This window comes from Canis lupus, chromosome 13 (assembly GCF_011100685.1).
Source record: "Canis lupus familiaris isolate Mischka breed German Shepherd chromosome 13, alternate assembly UU_Cfam_GSD_1.0, whole genome shotgun sequence".
Lineage (NCBI taxonomy): Eukaryota > Metazoa > Chordata > Mammalia > Carnivora > Canidae > Canis > Canis lupus.
In genome coordinates this window covers 33775390-33794832 of record NC_049234.1, presented here as the reverse complement: position 1 = coordinate 33794832, position 19443 = coordinate 33775390, and the positions used below count along the sequence as shown (strand labels likewise).

Here is a 19443-nt window from a genome sequence, read left to right as displayed (position 1 = left end):
AAGGGACATTAGCAATCACTCACTCAGTCCACGACTGGCAGATTTTTTTCTGGAAAGGGCCAGAGAGTAACTATTTTTAATTTTGAAGGCCCCCTGGTCTCGAAAGCAGCCACACAATGCTGCTGTTGTAATGGACATTATCTAAATAAATGGGTATTAACTTCATCCCAATTAAATTTTATTTACAGGGATCCCTGGGTGGCTCTGCAGGTTTAAGCGCCTGCCTTTGGGCCGGGGCATGATCCTGGAGACCTGGGATCGAGGCTCCCTGCATGGAGCCTGCTTCTCCCTCTGCCTGTGTCTCTGCCTCTCTCTCTCTCTATATATATATCTCTGTGTGTGTGTGTGTGTGTCTCATGAATAAATAAATAAAATCTTTAAAAAAATTTATTTACAAAAGCAGGCAGCCGGTGTGCAGGCTGTACTTTGCTGACCCCTGACTTGTAACTCACTTATCAGCCACATAACTGAACATCTTGGCACCTAGTCAGCCAGGATTTTGGTGATTTCATGTGCATCATCTCATTCAATCCCCCCAACCAGCCCTGTGAGGGAGGCCCTATTTTTCTCATTTTACCAGTGAATAAATTGAGATTCAGACACGTGCTTGAACACGCTCCGTCTGTGAAGGTACCGGGGTTTTAGGGATGTGGTTTTCTATTTCCGACTCCAATAATGTTTCTCAGTTCTGGAATACATAACAGGTGCTCAGTTCTGCATGTAGGGAATATGAGTCTTGGGGAAGGTAAATGACTTACTCAGGAGCTGTCAGCAAATTGTGCTGGATGGAGATTAAAACACACATGTCCCAAAACCTACCCCCATTCTCTGTTCTGGCTTATTGAATTTGGCTGCTCCTAGTATTATTTCAAATGTGAAGTTCTAATTCAATTTTTTTCTAACTAAGAAAAACATATTTTCTATGAGCTGTTGAAATGAAATGATTGCCTTGAATATTGTGAGAAGCTGGCTGAATGCCAGCGAGAACAATGTAATTCTAATTTGGTGGGTTTTCATCTCGCATAGATCACAGGGGGCAGGAGGGGGGAGAGAGAGAGATGCTATATTTTTCTTTTCTTTTCAAGCATGAATGACATATTTGCAACCTGAGATGAAGGTTTTATCAATTTGAAGTGAGTCTATCTTCAAATAAACCTAATTTTCAGTAGCATCCAGCAGGCACAATCCATTCGTTGTGACCATTAAAACAAATGCCAAGGAACAATGAGCTTCACAGCTCAGGGATACAGGGAACCCTCGTTATGATCAGAAGGGGGTGCTTTACCCAGCAGCTGATCTCCTTCCTCCGTTTTGGGAGCATCTGGAAATAGGACAAGGGGATCAGAGAGTAAACAAGGATGTGACTAGGAGTCTCGGGTCACACTGAGAAATAGACGTGGCCTTCAAAGCAGCCTTGTTTTCTCCCCCATTCCATCCCATCCTGATCCTCTTCATCCCTTCAGTTAAGTTCAGCCTTGTTCTGGGGTTGACATGGTGGGGAGAAAGAAAGAACACAGTGAAGAAAACATCTGCTTTGATGTCAGACCTGGATCTATCCCCAAGTTTGCCACCTATAAGGTGTACAACTCTAAGGCCGTTACTTGAACGTGAATGTTCTCATCTGTGAAGTGGGAGAAATGATCCTTGAAGTCCTGAAGTAGAATTCAGAGCAGGTGATGGACATATAACATGGCCAACTGACTGCCAGTGTTAGGACATGTTACTCCACCCTTCCCATCACTCTCGAAGAAATACACTATGGGTAAGACACCATCACAGATCTAAATAATGAAAAAAAAAAAAGGCTAGATTAGTGTTCAATCCAAGGAAGGCTGTGGGAGCAGCTCTCACACAGAAAATAGCACCCTAACTGGGAAAAGCAAGGCAGGCACAGGACCCGGATAGTTAAGGAAAATGCAGGCAACATTTGAGGAGGCAGAAAATTCCATGGCAGGATTGCAGCAGCATAAGAGAGATTTGCCCTTTAAAATCCATCTGGTCCCCAACGAAAGATGAATGGATAAAGAAGATGTGGTTTATGTATACAATGGAATATTACTCAGCTATTAGAAATGACAAATACCCACCATTTGCTTCAACGTGGATGGAACTGGAGGGTATTATGCTGAGTGAAGTAAGTCAGTCGGAGAAGGACAAACATTATATGTTCTCATTCATTTGGGGAATATAAATAATAGTGAAAGGGAATATAAGGGAAGGGAGAAGAAATGTGTGGGAAATATCAGAAAGGGAGACAGAACGTAAAGACTGCTAACTCTGGGAAACGAACTAGGGGTGGTAGAAGGGGAGGAGGGCGGGGGGTGGGAGTGAATGGGTGACGGGCACTGGGTGTTATTCTGTATGTTAGTAAATTGAACACCAATAAAAAAAAAAATAAATAAATAAATAAATAAATAAATAAATAAATAAATATAAAAATAAAAAATAAATAAAATAAAATAAAATCCATCTGGTGACATGAGAGACTCCTAACTCTGGGAAACGAACTAGGGGTGGTAGAAAGGGAAGTGGGCGGGGGGTGGGGGTGACTGGGTGACGGGCACTGAGGGGGGCACTCGATAGGATGTGAGCACTGGATGTTATTCTGTATGTTGGCAAATTGAACACCAATAAAAAATAAATTTATTAAATAAATAAATAAATAAATAAATAAATTTAAAAAATAAAATGAAATCCTTCTGGTGTATATGAATTGCATAGCTATGCACTGGTCTGGGTGCTAATGGTGAGCAAAATAGACAAGGCTCCTCCTTCATGGAGTCAAAATCTTGTCAGGGTAATAGAAACAGGTGAACGAATAAAGCACAAAAACGAATGAATGAATTTCAGTTAGCAATAAATGGCAACAGACAATGGATAGCATGGCTATGAGTGAAATTGCAATGGGCTGCTTATTTAGATCGAGGAACCAGGGGGTTCTTATGGGAAGGAACATTTTGAGCTGAGACCCATATGGTACCAAGGAAGCACATGGGGAACTGGGGGTGGAGTGCTTCTAGAAGGTAAAGTGTAAAGGCATTAAGGCTCAGAGAGGCTGTGAGTGATGGAAGAACAGAAAGACACTCCATGTGCTTGGGAGGCTGGGGAATGCGACCTGAGTCAGAGTCATGCGGAAGAGTTGGGTCTCACGGGTCTCTAACTTTTTTATGGATTTTAATTTTAATTTTTTAAAGATTTTATTTAGGGTCACAGCAAGAGGTATGGGTTTCATTGTTAGCATAATGGAGACTTGGAAGGAGGCAAGTGGTATGATCTATGATCTAGAGCAAATAGATTCTAGAAGGGAAGAAGTGATGACAGGGCAGTAAGTCATCAAGGCCAATGAGTCATCCAGTTGCAGGTGATGGTGGCTTGGACTAGGGAGTTGGTAGTGACCATGGAGGGACATGGAATATATTTTTAAACAGAGCTCCTGTTGGTTGGGTTAGGGGTAGAAAAGAGGAATTGAAGATTGCATTAAAAAGGGTGACAAAGGTGAGGGGTCCCAGGATGGATGCTGCCTGAGGATATATAATAATTGAGATGATCACAAATTTACTGACACTACATGACTTTTCACTGCATTCCCCAGCATCTTTATGATACATAAAACATTCCCATACTCATTTTTATTAACTTATTTTATTTAAATTCAATTAATTAGCATATGGTATATTATTAGTTTCAGAGGTAGAGTTTAGTGATTCATCAGTTGCATATAACACCTAGTGCTCATTCCATCAGGCGCCCTACTTAAGGCCCATCATCCAGTTACCCATCCCCACTCTCACACCTCCCCTCTAGCAAACTTCAGTTTGTTTCCCTAGAGTTAAGAGTCTCTCCTTTGCTTACATAAGTCTGTCAACCACCTGTGGGTAAAGATTATGTGCACCCATTTTAGGGATAAGGAAACTGAGTCCCAAGGAGGACAAATAGCCTTGCCTAAGGTCATTCTTAGTAAGTGGAAGAGCTCAGGGCTTAAGGCAAGTCTCCTTATGTTGTGTCTGCTGCACATCTCATCACAACACAGTGTTGATTAATTTACTAGAAACTTAGAAACTGAAATCCATTCCCTACAGTGTATCCATTCCAAAAATAGAGTAGGATGATGCAAAGAACCAGGACTTCAAGTTAGTGAGACTTGAGTTCAAAGCCTCGATCTATCAAATACTGATCCTGTAATCTTAAGCAAATTTTAGTTTCTGCCTCAATTTCATGTGTAAAGTAGAGTTTATGTACTCAAATCAGAAGATGACTGTGATTCAGTGGCTTATATAAACTACCTAGTGTAGTATCTGATACTTATATCGCTTCCCCTTCATTTTCTAGGAACCAATAAAACAAGAAGATTTGTAGCTCAATAGTATTATGCCTTTATATGGCTGATGTCAGCACAGTTAAACTTCTTACCTCTATTAGTATGACTAATGACCCACTATAACAGCAATAATGATCATGTTAATGATAATGCTGATAAAAATCATAATAAAAAGATGTAATCAAAGAAGGCATATTTCCCTACGGAATTACAAATATTTCTATTGGCTATGATTCAACATTTCTTTGCAAGTCAATCTATGGAAAATACTATAATAGTAGTAGCTAATAGTAATTAGGAATGTTTATGTGCCTGGTATTGTGTTCAATTCAGCATATATTCATTTCTCCTTTACCACAAAACCCTGTGTATTAGGTTCTGTTATTTTTCTCATCTTACAGATGATGGAATGGAGACACAGAGAAGGTGGATAGCTAGTCCAAAGTAACAGATATGTTAGTTGTCAAGAGTCAATGTGTGACACGTCTAGTAGCAGACTCCGTTCTCGGGCCTCCACTGTGTTTGTGACAAGAAGGGGATTAGCCCTTGTTTGGTGTCCATGCAGTGTCGTGCCACCACTTGCATTTCTCATGTTCCCAAATAGCTACTCTTTTGGGTTCCTGGACCCAATTCCTCTGTGTGTATGTGTATGTGTATGTGTATGTGTATGTGTATGTGTATAGACTTCCCATACCAACAAGCAATTCCCAGACACTAGCAGGGTGTCCAAGAATTCAGCTCAGTTCTGACACTATCTATCTGGAAATACCATCAGGTCCCACAAGTTAAGGATTCAGTCCTGTAAGGCTACCCTCCAGCCCCTGACAGCACACACACACTTCAGATGCTAGTTCCAAGTACAGATTGTTAATTGTGCTTCTGAGCAACTGGGTATAAGCCCCAGAGGTCTCCATGACCCTGTCCAAGGATTTGATGAATTTGCTGAGTTGCTTGAAGAACTTGGAGAAACCTTTTAATGACTAGATCATGAGTTTACTGTAAAAGGATGTAACTCAGGAATAGCCAGATGGGAGAGACTCAAAGAGCAAGGTGTGGGGAAAGGACTTGGAGCTTCCAAGCCCTCTCCAGTGATCCTCTCCCAGCACCTCCAGGATTTCACCAGCCTGGAAGCTCTCACAACCTTGCCCTTTTGGGATTTCACTCTCTGGGTATGGTTATTAAATCATTGACCATTAGGGATTGATTCCACCTCTAGCTCCTTTCCACTCCCTGAGGTCAAGGGGGGTTGGGGCTGAAAGTTCCAAACTTCTATTCATGTGGTTGGTTCTCCTGGTAACCAGCCCCAACCTTTCAAGAGAATCCAAAAGCCACCTCATTAACATAACAAAAGACACCTTTATCTCTTACACCTTTCAATGGTTTTAGGGCACTGCATGTATTTCTTATTATAAATCAAATATCCAAGTTTTCTTTCCCTAATAGCTTCTTTTTGACAGAGTGATAATAACAGTACTGAACATTTTGTGATGATCTTGTTTAATCTTTGAAATTATCCTCTAAGTAATCTTATTACTGTTTCAATAGCTTAAAACAGTGTACCAGCAAATAAGGAAATGAGGCCCCCAAATATTAGAGAACTTCCCAATGGCCACAAGTCTTGAAGGCTCACAGCTGAAGTTCTGGGAACCTACCTGAGCCTGGCTTTCTTACCAGTAAGCTAGTCTGTGGTTCTTACAGTACAAATGGTCTTAGAATACATGTCCTCAATGTGTAGATAGTAATAGTGTTAATATTTTTTATGGATTTTAGTTTTAATTTTTTAAAGATTTTATTTATTTATTCATGAGAGACACAGAGGGGGGGGGGGGCAGAGACACAGGCAGAAGGAGAAGCAGGCTCCATGCAGGGAGCCCAATGTGGGATATGGTCCCAGGACTCCAGGATCACGCCCTGGACCCAAAGCAGGCACTAAACCACTGAGCCACCCAGGGATCCCTAATTTTAATTTTTAAATTAAAGAAACTACTGTCAATGACTTGCCTGTTTTCTCTAAAGCTGAAAGAGTGCAGAGTTCATGGGCTTCAGAGTTAGAGAGATCTGTGTAGGAAAGCTCATTCCATTTTTTAGGTATATGACTGTAGGCAAGATCCTTAGATATTTAGACTCAGTTTTTAATCTGTAAAACAAAGTTAGTAGTGTCTGCTTGGGGGACTTTAAAGGACGGAATAAGCTAACTTATGTAAAGCTCTCAGCCAGAGGTCAGAGACAAGTTTGTGCAGAGAGGATTGAAGCAACCCAGGCTAGAAGATTCACTAGGCTCTTACCCAGGGGATCTCAAGCTAAATATTGGTTTGGGGGCTATTTGTTACGCAACGAAAGCTCACCGACCAAGCAGAATGCTACATGTTGACATGGAGAACAGCGTGCCTATTGCAGCCTCCAGGGGTGCCTTCAAGGACCAGAAATTCTCCAAGGAGAAGCTATAGGTGGAAGGGTATTTAAACAGAGAGTTCCATGACCACGTTTTCTCTTTTTGGTAAGATCACTCCTTTGCCCGTATGAATACCAGACTGCAAGGAGGCAAGGAGAACAGCCCCAGCAGAGGTCCAGGTGAGCAGGAAAACTTAAGGTAGTTCAGTGCAGTGAGGAAAGGAAAAGCATGCATCTGGGATGCTGGGGATGCAGAATGATCTCTCCTGGGAAATGTCTCCTGTTTTTTTTTTTTTTTCTCCACTTCAAGTTCAAACTGTTTCCTCTAATATTTCTAGAGCATTTTATTCTCTTAGAGCAGGAACTCTTGGTACCTCTATGCAAGCCCATCCCCCTGCCCCCATGGGGAGACCAAGGGCTGCACCTCCACTCAGATCCTGCTACCCCTCACTCAGCTGTTCTGCTCAGGGGCTTCATAAACTTCATACAAATAAGTCAAAATGACTTTAAAGTGAGTTACACTGTCCTCAGTTAATTTTTTCATCTTTTGTCTCTCCTAGAAAATAAAGCATCTTCCAGCATCACCTCAGAGTTTGGGTGCTCCCCACATGTTCTTTGATTTTGGTGCTTCAATGTCTCACAGTTTTGGGGGATAGGTGCCCTGCAGCTGTTTCTTTCTCTTTTTTTCTTCTCATCTTCAAATTTAAGTGTCAGCGTCTGTGCTGTTTGAAGTCATGCAGCTCAGCATCTGAGGGCAGTCAGCTCTAATATATTTGGTCAGGGAGACACAAGTACTTTCAATCCTGAGACTCACCACTCCAGAAAATTAGACATGAACTCAATGCACAGAAATAACTCTGCAAGGAAAATGGTTTTATGACTTCATCTCTGGATGAGCAGGGCCTCCAGCCCGCATGAAGGGTTTTTGATTTTGTTTTTCCTTTGACAGATTGAGTCATTGCAAAGATGGCCACAGTGGTCATCTCTCAACTTTCTACAAGTGCCATTTTCAATCAGGGGTGAGAGCTAGCCATAAAATCAAGAAATGCTAAGGAGGGAAAAGAGCTGGAGGGACGAAGGGGGCAATTTCAGAATTAACTGGCTGGGATGACCTCTCTTGAACCTGACAGTGTGTTGGAATCATTGTCTGAATATGGGCAAGACAGCTCTCTCTGTCCCTTATGAGATGTGTCTGTGAATCGTGTGTCTATGTGTCTGTGGCAGAAGGAAGAGAAGCATGAAGAGCAGGGGAGGAGAAACAGAATTTGGAATAGGGTGTTAGGAGGGTGATTTTCCTATTAGGTAAAGGAGAAGATTCTCCTTGCATTGTGAAGTCTTCTACCTCATAGCATTTCCCAGCTGGGTGACCATATGCCAAGTTGACCTTTCTGGTTTTCAGTGAAATGTTTGCAAAGTGGGGTAATTTCTGCAAGTTCTCCTTGCCCTACTGGGTGATTGATGCCCTTACTCCAAGTGGAATCGCTGGCACTCTGTTTATGTCAGGGATATTTCAGGTTCTTGATGCATTTTTGTTGAATGAAGGATTGAATAAATGTGAAACTCAAAGGCATTGAGCTAGGTTAAAATTCTTTGACTTTTGTTAAAATCACATGCTCAAATATTTAAGTGTTCTTTAATGTTTTGCCCTGTGGAGGGTGAGGGCGGGGCATTGGACTGTGACTCCATTGAAATGTAAACACGTCATTAGTATGCCCTGGCAAGACAGACAATACCCTCTAGAGATAGGTTGTATAGCTTGTGTAATGTTTTGTCAACAAAGCAGGTGACAGTCAACAGCTATTCAAGCACTGTTTATTTTATGAAATCATGTTATATGGTATTGAATATATTGCATACAAAATCATTTTATATGTCACTTACTATGAGTGAATATTTCTGCCCTTGGGTTACTCTATACACAGCATACGCTTTACCTTTTGTTATAAAGAAATCCCAAGTCATGATGGATAGGTTCACTATATGGAGAAAGTCACTCCTCTTTTTTATTTTTTTTCATTTTTTTCCATTAAAATTTACTTTTTCACTATATTGCACACCTGAAACAAAATTACAACCATATGTTGACTAAAATTAAAGTAAAAACTTTAAAAATCTACTTTTTATTAGGTAATATATTTAACTACTTTAAAATATGAAGAAATATCCACAAAGATATGAACACAGAAGTCTAGTTTCCATAATACCCCCTCAACACCTGCCCTATCCCTGTATATATCCCTATCCCCCTATATACAAGCTTTATTGAAGTATAATTGATATATTAGAATTGCACTTATATAATGCATACATTTTGATAAGTTTGTACATATGCAAACACCCAGATGCCATCATCACAGCTAAGGTACTAAGCATACCCATACCACCTCCAAAAATTCCCTTTTGTTCTTTTGTGTTTCTGTATTTGTATGTGTGCTTGTGATAAAGAACGTTTAACATGGGATCTATCTGCTTAACATGTATATTTTCCAAGTTTTTATTTTTTATTTTTTTAGATAATCTCTACACCCAACCTGGGGCTAAAATTCACAACCTTGAGATCAAGAGTTGCATGCTCCCCCGACTGAGCCAGCCAGGCGCCCCACCACTTACGGTATTTTAAAGTGGAGATGTCCTGTTCTTAAGGATAGATACTATGTTGTACCATGGGTCCTTACAACATTTTCATTTTGTTTAACTGAAACTTAATGTCTGCTGGTTTGTAATTCCCCATTTTTGCCTCCTCGTAGCCCCTGGCAACCATCATTCTATTCTCTGCTTCTATGAGTTTGGCTAATTTCGATTCCTCCTGTAAATGGGATCATGTAATGTTTGTCTCCTGTGACTGACTTATTTCACTCCAGCATAATGTCCTCTAGGATCATCCACGTTGCCACAATCAGTAAGATGTGGGTTGTTCCGAGCTTGCTATTGTGAGCGATGCTGCAGCAAACATGGGGTGCAGGTACCTTAGAAACTCAATCCTTTATGGGCTTCTTGTACCCTTCCAGGTACGCCAGGGCTGAGGGCTAGAAATGCTCTTCACTCAGGCCATTTCTCAGTGTTGTTTTTTGTAGCTGGTGACCTTGAGAGATGAGGTAGCACTTCCTCCGGGACAAACAGCAGGCTGGTTTACACCCTGCTATAAAGGTAATAGAATTCCCCAACCAGGTATTCTTTAGATGTGAAGCAAACCAACTGCATGTGCAGCAATGATCTGGGCCATGTCAGGCTTGTCTCCCCATAAGCACCAGAGGCAAGAACAAGGGTAATGTGCTGATGATAATCCATTTGCTTTTCCTCGAGTGATGAAGTCCTTCACCTCCAACTCAGGCATCTTGTGTCATCTGTCAACATTCATGAAATAGTAACAGGCTAACCCCTTGCCTTGGAGAGAGGACAAAATACAATCTCAAAACCAGTATTCTGGGACACCTGGGTAGCTCAGTTGGCTGAGTGTCTGCCTTCTTCTCAGGTTGTGATCCTGGGGTCCCGGAATCGAGTCCCACATCAGGGTCCCTGCAGGGAGCCTGCCTCTCCCTCTGCCTGTGTCTCTGCCTCTCTCTCTGTGTGTCTCTCATGAATCAATAAATAAAATATTAACAAGCAAACACAGTATTCTGTTGATATGAAGTGAGACAAGGGAATTCTCTGCAATCTTTTTCTAAGGGTGTAGTTCACCTCGCCAAGGGCTTGGCACGAACCAGGGCAAGATTAGCAATGTAAACTGGTGGGCGTGGCTCCACTAAAATTCCCACCATGCCATTGTTGTGAAGAAGTGCTGGGAGAACTTGCTAGTAATTGAAGTAACGTGTCTAGTATTTCTTGCCATATAGACCATGATCTTTATTTTTATGCCTCTGTTCTAATTTATTCTATCACTGTTGACAGAAAATAGCAACTATAAGAACTATGTAAACCTTCTAATTTCCTCCAGTTTGCACTATTTTGTTAAGTGCTTTCCTAGTGGGAAGAGTAGTTAAATCTTTTTTTATATTTGGATACTTTGGGAGGGGACCTAAGAAGTGACTGAGGAAAAAAGGAAGGATATCAACAGGGACAACATTCTGGCTTGGGGTGATGGATTCGACCTGGAAGCACTTTTCAGAGTAACCCCCATCCCTCAACAGGACAGACTCACTAGACACAGTATCTGTCTGGAGTGAGGGCTTTAGTGTCTTCTTCTCATATTTTCTCTGCAGGACACACTTTTTTATAGTAAAAGAGGTTAAGGGATCTAGTGAGAGAAATCTTGATTTTGACTTAATCTTGTCATTTCTGGGGATTGACTCTAGGAAAGCCACTTCATGCCCCTGAGACTCTATTTTCTTATCTGTAAATGAGGAAAACCGTACTCCCCCATAGGGTGGCTACAGAGTTTCTAGGTGATGCATGAGAAATCCTAATGCTGATACACTCCCAGAGGTGGGAGATTTGTGTGGCTGTTTTCCCGAACTCACTTTGTCCCAGATGCAATCCCTGTCCTGTTCTTATCTTCCAAGTCCTACCATACCAGGTGCCCTCAGGGACTTCCAAATATCTATCAGTAACTGAATTTTGTGTTTGGGGGACTTCTCCAGAACTTGTGGGGGGTGGCCAAGCCATACGCATGATGGACCCCTAGCTGCTCTCAAGCAAGGGCTGAGAAGAGTCGGTGTATAAAACATCCAGTTGCTTGGCCTCAGGTGGGTTAACTCCCAGGCATTTCCCAGGGATTCCTCAAGGTATTCTCCATGTCCAGTCCTCCACAGTGACTTGAGAACTCATCCTTTACTAGTTGACTCCTCTTGTTCTCACTGCCCTATCCTTGCTTGCCACATCTTCCAAATAAACTACTTGCCCTTGAATCCTTGCCTTGAAGGTTACTCCGGGGAGAGCCCAACCCCTCAATGTGCTCCTTCGGAATTTGCGCCTTATAAACATCTGTTATATTTAAGAGCAAAGTTGGTGGATCCCTGGGTGGCTCAGCAGTTTGGTGCCTGCCTTTGGCCCAGGCTATGACCCTGGGGTCCTGGGATTGAGCCCCGCATGGGGCTTCCTGCATGGAGCCTGCTTCTCTGTCCCTGTCTGCCTCTCTCTCTCAGTCTGTGTCTTTCATGAATAAATAAATAAAATATTAAAAAAAAATAGCAAAGTTGGGGCACCTGGGGGGCTCAGTCGGTTAAGCAGCCAACTCTTGATTTCAGCTCAGGTCATGATCTCAGAGTCCTTGGATGGAGCCCTGCATTGGGCTCTGTGCTCATCAGGGGCTCTGCTTCAGGATTCTCTTTCTCCCTCTACTCTACCCCACCATCAGCCGCTTGCACGCTCTCTCTCATAAATAAATAAATAAATAAATAAATAAATAAATCTTTTTTAAAAAAATAGAGTGAAGTGTATCTCCTAAACATAGAAAGAAAGATCTGGAAGAGAATGTGTGGCTGAAAATTCAAGTATTTAATCTACTTTCCATGGGCTTTTCTTTCCTTTCCTTTCCTTTCTTTTCTTTTTTTCTTTTCTTTTCTTTTCTTTTCTTTTTTTCTTTTCTTTTCTTTTCTTTTCTTTTCTTTTCTTTTCTTTTCTTTTTCTTTTCTTTTCTTTTCTTTCTTTTCTTTTCCTTTCTTCTTTCTTTTCTTCTTTTCTTTCTTTTGAGGAAGGGCTAGAGGGAAAGGGAGAGAGAGAATCCCCAAGCAGCCCCCATGCTCAGCACAGAGCCTGATGTGGAGCTCAGTCTCAGGACCCTGAGATCATGACCTGACCCTAAATCGAGTGTTGGATGCTTAACTGACTGAGCTACTCAGGCACAACCTCCATGGTGTTTCTGAAATCAAGATGTTTGCTTGATGCAAGGAAGGCAGGTTCATTAAGAAAAAGTCTCAATCAGCTGTCTCTGCTCTTCCTGTCATCCCCTTCCTTTAGAGATTTGACAGAAAATGGAAAAATCATGTTCCAAACAAAAGATAGGGTGTAAGTGATCACGCAGAGGCTGAGGATCCTGGTGATTTAGGAGCCCATCAGGCTTAGAGTAGTGGAAATAAGAAGAATTATTTGTGAGTGTGAGATTGGAGAATTATACTTTAAAAATTTAAAACCAGCAGAAGAGGGATCCCTGGGTGGCACAGCGGTTTAGTGCTTGCCTTTGGCCCAGGGTGCGATCTGGGAGACCCAGGATCGAATCTCACGTCGGGCTCCTGGTGCATGGAGCCTGCTTCTCCCTCTGCCTGTGTCTCTGCCAATCTCTCTCTCTGTGTGTGACTATCATAAATAAATTTTAAAAAATTAAAAAAAAATAAAACCAGCAGAAGAAAACCTGTTCCCAATTAGAAATATATTAAATTGTTATTTTGTTACTGGAGCTCAATTTGTATTCTTAGTCTTGCTGATTAACTGTTTAAGTTAGCTATATTATTCAAGTCTATTCTTTTGTTTTTATTTTTATTTTTTTAGAGAGGAAGGCGATGTTATAGATGAAATGCTGATTCAGAAATTAGTTCTATCATGATACTTTCCTAGAACTTTTTTTTTTTTTTTTTTACAGATGCTTCACACCTTGATCAAAACCTGGGAAAAGCAGCTCTTAAGTGACTCCACACCTTTTCTCTTCCCTGGCATACAATCAACTTCTCACAAACTATAGCAAAGGCATTTCAATGAAATAACCAGATTTCTAGTAAAATTTATGATTTTCTGTCCTTTAACTTTTTCTTCTTTTGATTTATCTTTTATATAATCTTTTCCCTTCCTTCTTTTCTTCCTTTCACCCTCCCTTCTCTCTTTCTTCTTGTGTACAAATTAATTCCTTCCTAGTGCTTTTGTATTGTAAGTATTTTGTTTTATTACCTTTCCTTTTCCATTGTTCATGGTGCTAGGTCTCTGTTTATGATTCTGAACTTAGGGTCCTTTATCCTCTTCTCTCTCATCACACTCCTCCACAGAGAATCCCTATGCCCCTGGTCTTGTATGAGGTATAAAGCACTTGTCAATTTGGGCTTAAACAATATCTCACCCATGAGGAAGTTCACCTGTAAGAAGACTCCAGAGGGGTTTCATTCACACACAAACCCTGAATTTTCTCCATCACTGTGCCCAAAAGCTTTTATGCAAGTCAAGTCTCCCCATGGTCGCCATGAAGGGGGCATGCCTCCTTGTTCATGACTAGAGGGAGAAACTGAGTCCACACCTCCATATCCTTCTTCCTTGACTGCTTTTTTAAAATCTTATTTTCAACTTTCTGTTAATTTTGATTTTTCTCACTGTCTTTAATTTATTTACCTTCTATTTCACTTTTCCTAGTTCCATAATATTCCAATAACTGTTTCTTCCATGTCTTTATTTTACTTTCACTTTTATGACTTTTGATCACAGTGTTTTTGTTTCTTTGCTCATTTTTAAAAATATTTTCCTCTTTCTTTTTTTCCTTAACTACATTGTTTTGTTTCATTTCCTCACTGCATTTCTTTTCTATTGATTTTGGGTTCCTCTTTTCACCCACTCTCCTTCACTTCTCCTTCTCCACCCTTCTTCATTTTTCCCTTTACTCACCCACCTGTTCCCTACTTTTCTCTCTCTTTTGCTTCTTCATATTATTTCTGCTAGCTCAAATTTTCTAGTCTTAACTTTCTTCCGACTTTACCTTTCTTTTATTTTCTATTTTGGGCTAGTTCTGTAGGCTCTTCATTCCCTTTAATTATTCTTTATTAGTTCATCATTTTTAATTTTTTAAAAACCTCTGTACTTCTTGTTTATTCATAATCTTTGTTCTGCATTGATGCTTTTTCAACTTTACTTTTTTGACTTAAATATAATCTATATTTCCCTATCTTTGTGCATTCTTAATTTTTTACTATATGTAATATAGTTCTATTATCTTGCACTTATTCTGTATTCTTGTTCCCTATTCTTACCGATTTTGCATTTTTAAAGTGCCCATTGTGAACAACAAGATATCATCTCCAGAGAGACTCAGGCTGCAGACTGCATGGGCCGGAACAGGAGCTTTGCATCAACTTCTCCTGGGAGAGGAACAGGTAGCCACTGGCCATCCTGTCTCCCTAATAAAGATAGGCTAGGACAGAAGGACAGTTCCTCGATCCCCAGGCCTGGGTTCTTCCCATTCATCATGCTGTTTCCTAAGCAAGTGTTTGTAGGAAATTAGGTATTCTGGTTGCCCTAAGTAAACTTATCCAATCTGTTGCTGCTGCCTAAAACAAAACAAAACAAAACAAAACAAAACAAAACAAAACACCTTCCCCCAAAAAAAAACACCAGGAAGAAGAAGAAGAAGAAGAAGAAGAAGAAGAAGAAGAAGAAGAAGAAAAAGAAGAAAGAAGAAGAAGAAGAAGAAGAAGAAGAAGAAGAAGAAGAAGATCCTGTATCAGAACACAGAATGTTTTTCGTCACACTGAACATGAGTTGTATAATGCATCTATCCTTGTGACAGGCATAAATGCACACCAAGGGGTGAATAAGTGATTCTCACGTCAATTTCTGAGAGCTGTGTGTTTGGAAGGAAGGATGGGAGGCTTAAAGGTCTGACATTGGAAAACAGAGAAAATCCTGAGAGAAGCAAAAGGCAGAACACAAGAGTTGAAGCCAATCCACTGCCCTGTCTAGAGATTGTGAGATACAAGCTGATTCGTTTTCAGTCATGGCTGCTTTCACGTAGAGAGAGCTTAAGAGTTTACATAAAACATCAAAACACTTTATATTTCATTTATTAAAATTGCTTACAACCTCAGATACCTCAGTGGCTCAATTGGTTGAGCATCTGACTCTTGTTTTGTGGGTGTGTGTTTGTGTGCATTTTTTAAATTTAAATACAATTAATTAACATATTATATGTTAATTAGCAATTAACATATAATATATTATTGATTTTGTCTCAGGTCATGATCTCAGGGTCGTGAGCTCTCTTGCAGAGAGCTCCATGCTGGATGTGGAGCCAGCTTATGATTCTCTCTCTCCCTCTCCCTCCCCCATCCCCCCATCACTTACACCTGTGTGTGCTCACTCTCTCTCTAAAAAAAAAATGCTTACAACCTCTATCTACTTTAACAAATATTTTTCAAGGACATACTACGTAGAATATAGTATCAATAAAGGGGAACAAAAACAAACACAAAGGCAAGTGCTTGTCTTCATAGAGTTGTATTATAGTTAGTGGATGAGAGAAAATAAACAAATAGCCGTAAGCTATGTTGTCACAGGGTAAACTTAGGTAAAACCGTAATTTTGTAATTGTGTACTGGGGTGTCACAGTGACAATGAGGTGGAGGGAGAATGCAGAGAGTGGCGTGCGGTAGAAGCATGCAGTTTTATGAGCTGGGCAGATGCCCATCTTATAGGATGGCTGGGGAAGCTTTCCGATGAGGTAACATTTGAACAGAGACCTGAAGGGTCTCTCTGAAGGGACAGAGAGAATGATCCGTATGTGTGTCTGAATATGGGGAAGGTGTGGAGTGTGGGGAACTCCAGCGACCAAGGAGCAAAGCTGAACGTCCTGTGGCAGAAACCAAAACAGAAAGGGGTCCGTACCTCTGGAGTGGAGAGTGACAAGAGGCAGGAGGGTGGTGGGAGCTGAGAGGGAGGTTGATACACTGGAGAACAACAGACTGCACGTCTAAAGCATTTGCAATAGAAAGGTCCCCATCAGAAATCAGGTACAGAGTGCCCGGCCAAACAAGAATCAGAAAGATGAGATGGTGAAAGGAATAGTGCACAGCACGGAGGTACAGATAGGCCAGGCAGCAAGAGAGAGGATCAGCGGGAAGGAATGGAAAGCTGCTTTCAGTGGAACAGACTGAGGCTAGGTCTGGCTGTGGAGTGGATTTTATCCGGGACAAAGCTTTTGAAGCCCATCAGAATACTTCTTCTACCCATAGGCATGCACCCTTGGGCTCAGGTAGTCCATGTTTGGTCACCTCCCTAGGGACTGGCAGAAATTGAGACGGTAAGGTGACCTTTGTTGTCTTGGGCTCCCAAGCTCCAAACCAGAACCAATGGTGTTAACAAGATGTAGAGGGAGCAGTATCCAGGGATTCAGTCCCAGTCCTGCCTCCTGGTTGGGAACTCTAAAATTCCTGTCATATTTCTCACAGCTTTGTGCTCCTGTTTTTGTCTGACTTGAATTATAAGGTTGGAAAGAGCCATGGCCCCCATAATTTGAAGGAGAATATATAAGATCTATTTCAAGTGGGATCATTGGAAATATTTTGCTGCTTTTAGTTATTTCATGTTGTTCTTTTGAGCAAGAAGAAGGGAAAGGGATGGTGACAATAACTGAAAACTTAAAACTAGGCAGAAAGAGACTGTTACCCAGAAGATGATGGTTCTGGTTCTGGCCTGGACTCTGATGCGCCCTGTGGTCTTGGGCACACCCTCAAGTCCTTGCTGGATCCAAATATCTGGAACATGAAATGCGGTTCTGGAACAGATGCTCTCCGAGCTCCTTTCTGGCTCTGATATTCTAGGATTCAAAGTAGAAATGCCCAGATGCTACTGAAAAATGTGAACATATGGATGAATTTCTGACCTGCTGGCACATGAGCTGCCTCCTTAGTTACCAGGCAGAATGAGCTCGTTACCCAGGAATGCACAGATGTCTCAGGTCTTCAGTAGGCAAAATGTTTGGATCACAATTTCTTAAAAGCCTTTCAAAATATTTTGCTTTGTCTGTCCTTTGATTCCTGTGCCCTTCAGTTTTCTGTGGTGGAAGGGTACAATGGAGAAGGGAAAAAGAAAGAAATTTATTACCAGTTTTTAAGGAAATAATACTGTCTTTTGTAGAGTTCTCCAGAAAGTCTTGCAAACATATTAACTTCAGATAAAGAAACCTGTAGGATTGTCTGTTAAGTGATCAGCTCCATGCCAAGAGGTGGGGTGACAAAGGTTAGTAACACATGAGTCCCATCCCCTGGGAACTTGTGATTTACTATAGAAGAGGGACTCCGACAGATTATAGCCGGTAACTGTTAAAGGAAAACAAAATTCTGTGGGAACTCCAAATGGCCCTTAACCTAGTTTGGGGATTAAAATGTCTTCTCCCCCCCCCCAAAAAAATAAAAATAAAATAAAATGTCTCCCCCAAGAACCTCCCTTATTTGCTTTGCAGATGTGATAAGTCATATGCACAGAAGTGCTTTGAAAATATGACGAGGAAGTGTTACAACACATATTTTCCAAACTTTCTTGAAATACAAACCAGGTGAAGACCTTGCTAAAACTCTTCCAAAGCCTTATATAAAGTTTAAGCTTTATTAACTTTATAATAACTTACCCAAGATTGGCTACATAATTAAGAGCCTGATGCAAAATGAAAATGTGGGGTCTTGTGTTCTAAAATCATAATTAGAGTGTTGTCAAAATGCTCAATGAGTGAACTCAGACTGTAAGCATCAGAAAAAATACTCCTTGAAGACATTGAGACTATGTCCATAGGTGTTGAAAGATGTTATGAGCTTAAGAATGGACAGTCTCATCTTTTTTAGTGGCTGTCAATCACAAAATTTTCAGGGAAGATTCCAAGGAAGGATCCACTAGCTCTAAAACCAACTCTTGTGTAGGAATAAGAAAGCATATATGGCTGGATAACTTCTGAAATAATTACCTGGGTTTTCTCTGTCACTTGTCTTTGGACCTCTGTCCCCATTCTCTGCCTTTATTTCTCACAGTTATTAAGGTGCCATATTGTATCAGGCACTACTCAAAATTAGGAAAGTGCTCCAAGGAAAATGGGGACCTGAGAGGCACAGAGCATGCTGGGACCCAGTGACAAAGGCCAGGGAACTGCAGTAATCGTAAATCAGGTAGCACTGGGAAATCTAGGAAGAATCCAAGGCCAACAAAATGAAGAGGATGACATGCAGCAGCCAAAGTGAACAAAGTGACCTGGGTCTCATTCTTTACACACATCCTTTTGGCATGTTGAGAAGCAGAGATTAATTTTAAGATTGCCAATCCTGAAATGCCTCCTGAATCTCTCCTGACTGGATTAGAAACTTGGTCAGATAGATGGATGTCAGTCAGTCCAATTTTGGAGAGCTGATATAAGCAAAGCCTGGGGTGATGCAGAACACCAAGAATCAGATAAGAAATCACATATGTCCCTGTGGATGAGCAAGGAGTTCTGCCAATGGGTTCCTCCCTCCTCTTATGAGTTATGTGGTAACACAGATCTCTGTTTGAAGCAGGTTCAGTGAATTTTGTGCTGTGAAATATTTACTAAATATTATCTATATAAGCTTTAACTTCTTTATATGCAAATCTAAGACAACTCTATTGACTTAGCCTGGGTTTCCCAGAAATAGAACCTGAAACAAAGGCTCAAGTATACTTTATTTTGGGAGCAAAGTAAGTACAGGAACAAAGCTCTGAAATAGGAAAAGCTAAAGCAAAGATACATTAGGGAGTTGAATGACTGGTCCCCTGTAACCACCCTAAAAGCCTACGGAAAGAACCTCAGGGCCTCCATTCAAGAGAAGAAATGGGGGGGATCCCTGGGTGGCTCAGTGGTTTGGCGCCTGCCTTTGGCCCAGGGCGCAATCCTGGAGTCCCCCGTCGGGCTCCTGGCATGGAGCCTGTTTCTCCCTCCTCCTGTGTCTCCGCCTCTCTCTCTCTCTCTCTCTCTATGTCTATCATAAGTAAATAAATAAATATTTTTTTTAAGAAAAGAGAAGAAATGGGGAAAACATTTACACATTAATTACTGTATAAGTCTACTCAGGCTGCTATAACAAAATACTGTCAATTGGGTGCCTTAA

At 41.1% G+C, this 19443-nt stretch overlaps 1 long non-coding RNA gene across 1 annotated transcript in view; it reads left to right on the top strand.

The window, feature by feature from the left end:
• The window catches only part of LOC111098568, a 34725-nt gene extending 20732 nt beyond the window's left edge, over positions 1-13993 (top strand). Inside the window, exon 5 of the long non-coding RNA XR_005368324.1 lies at positions 13224-13993. This is a non-coding gene — a long non-coding RNA (uncharacterized LOC111098568). The remainder of the gene's footprint in view (positions 1-13223) is intronic.
• Positions 13994-19443: the final 5450 nt, after the last annotated feature.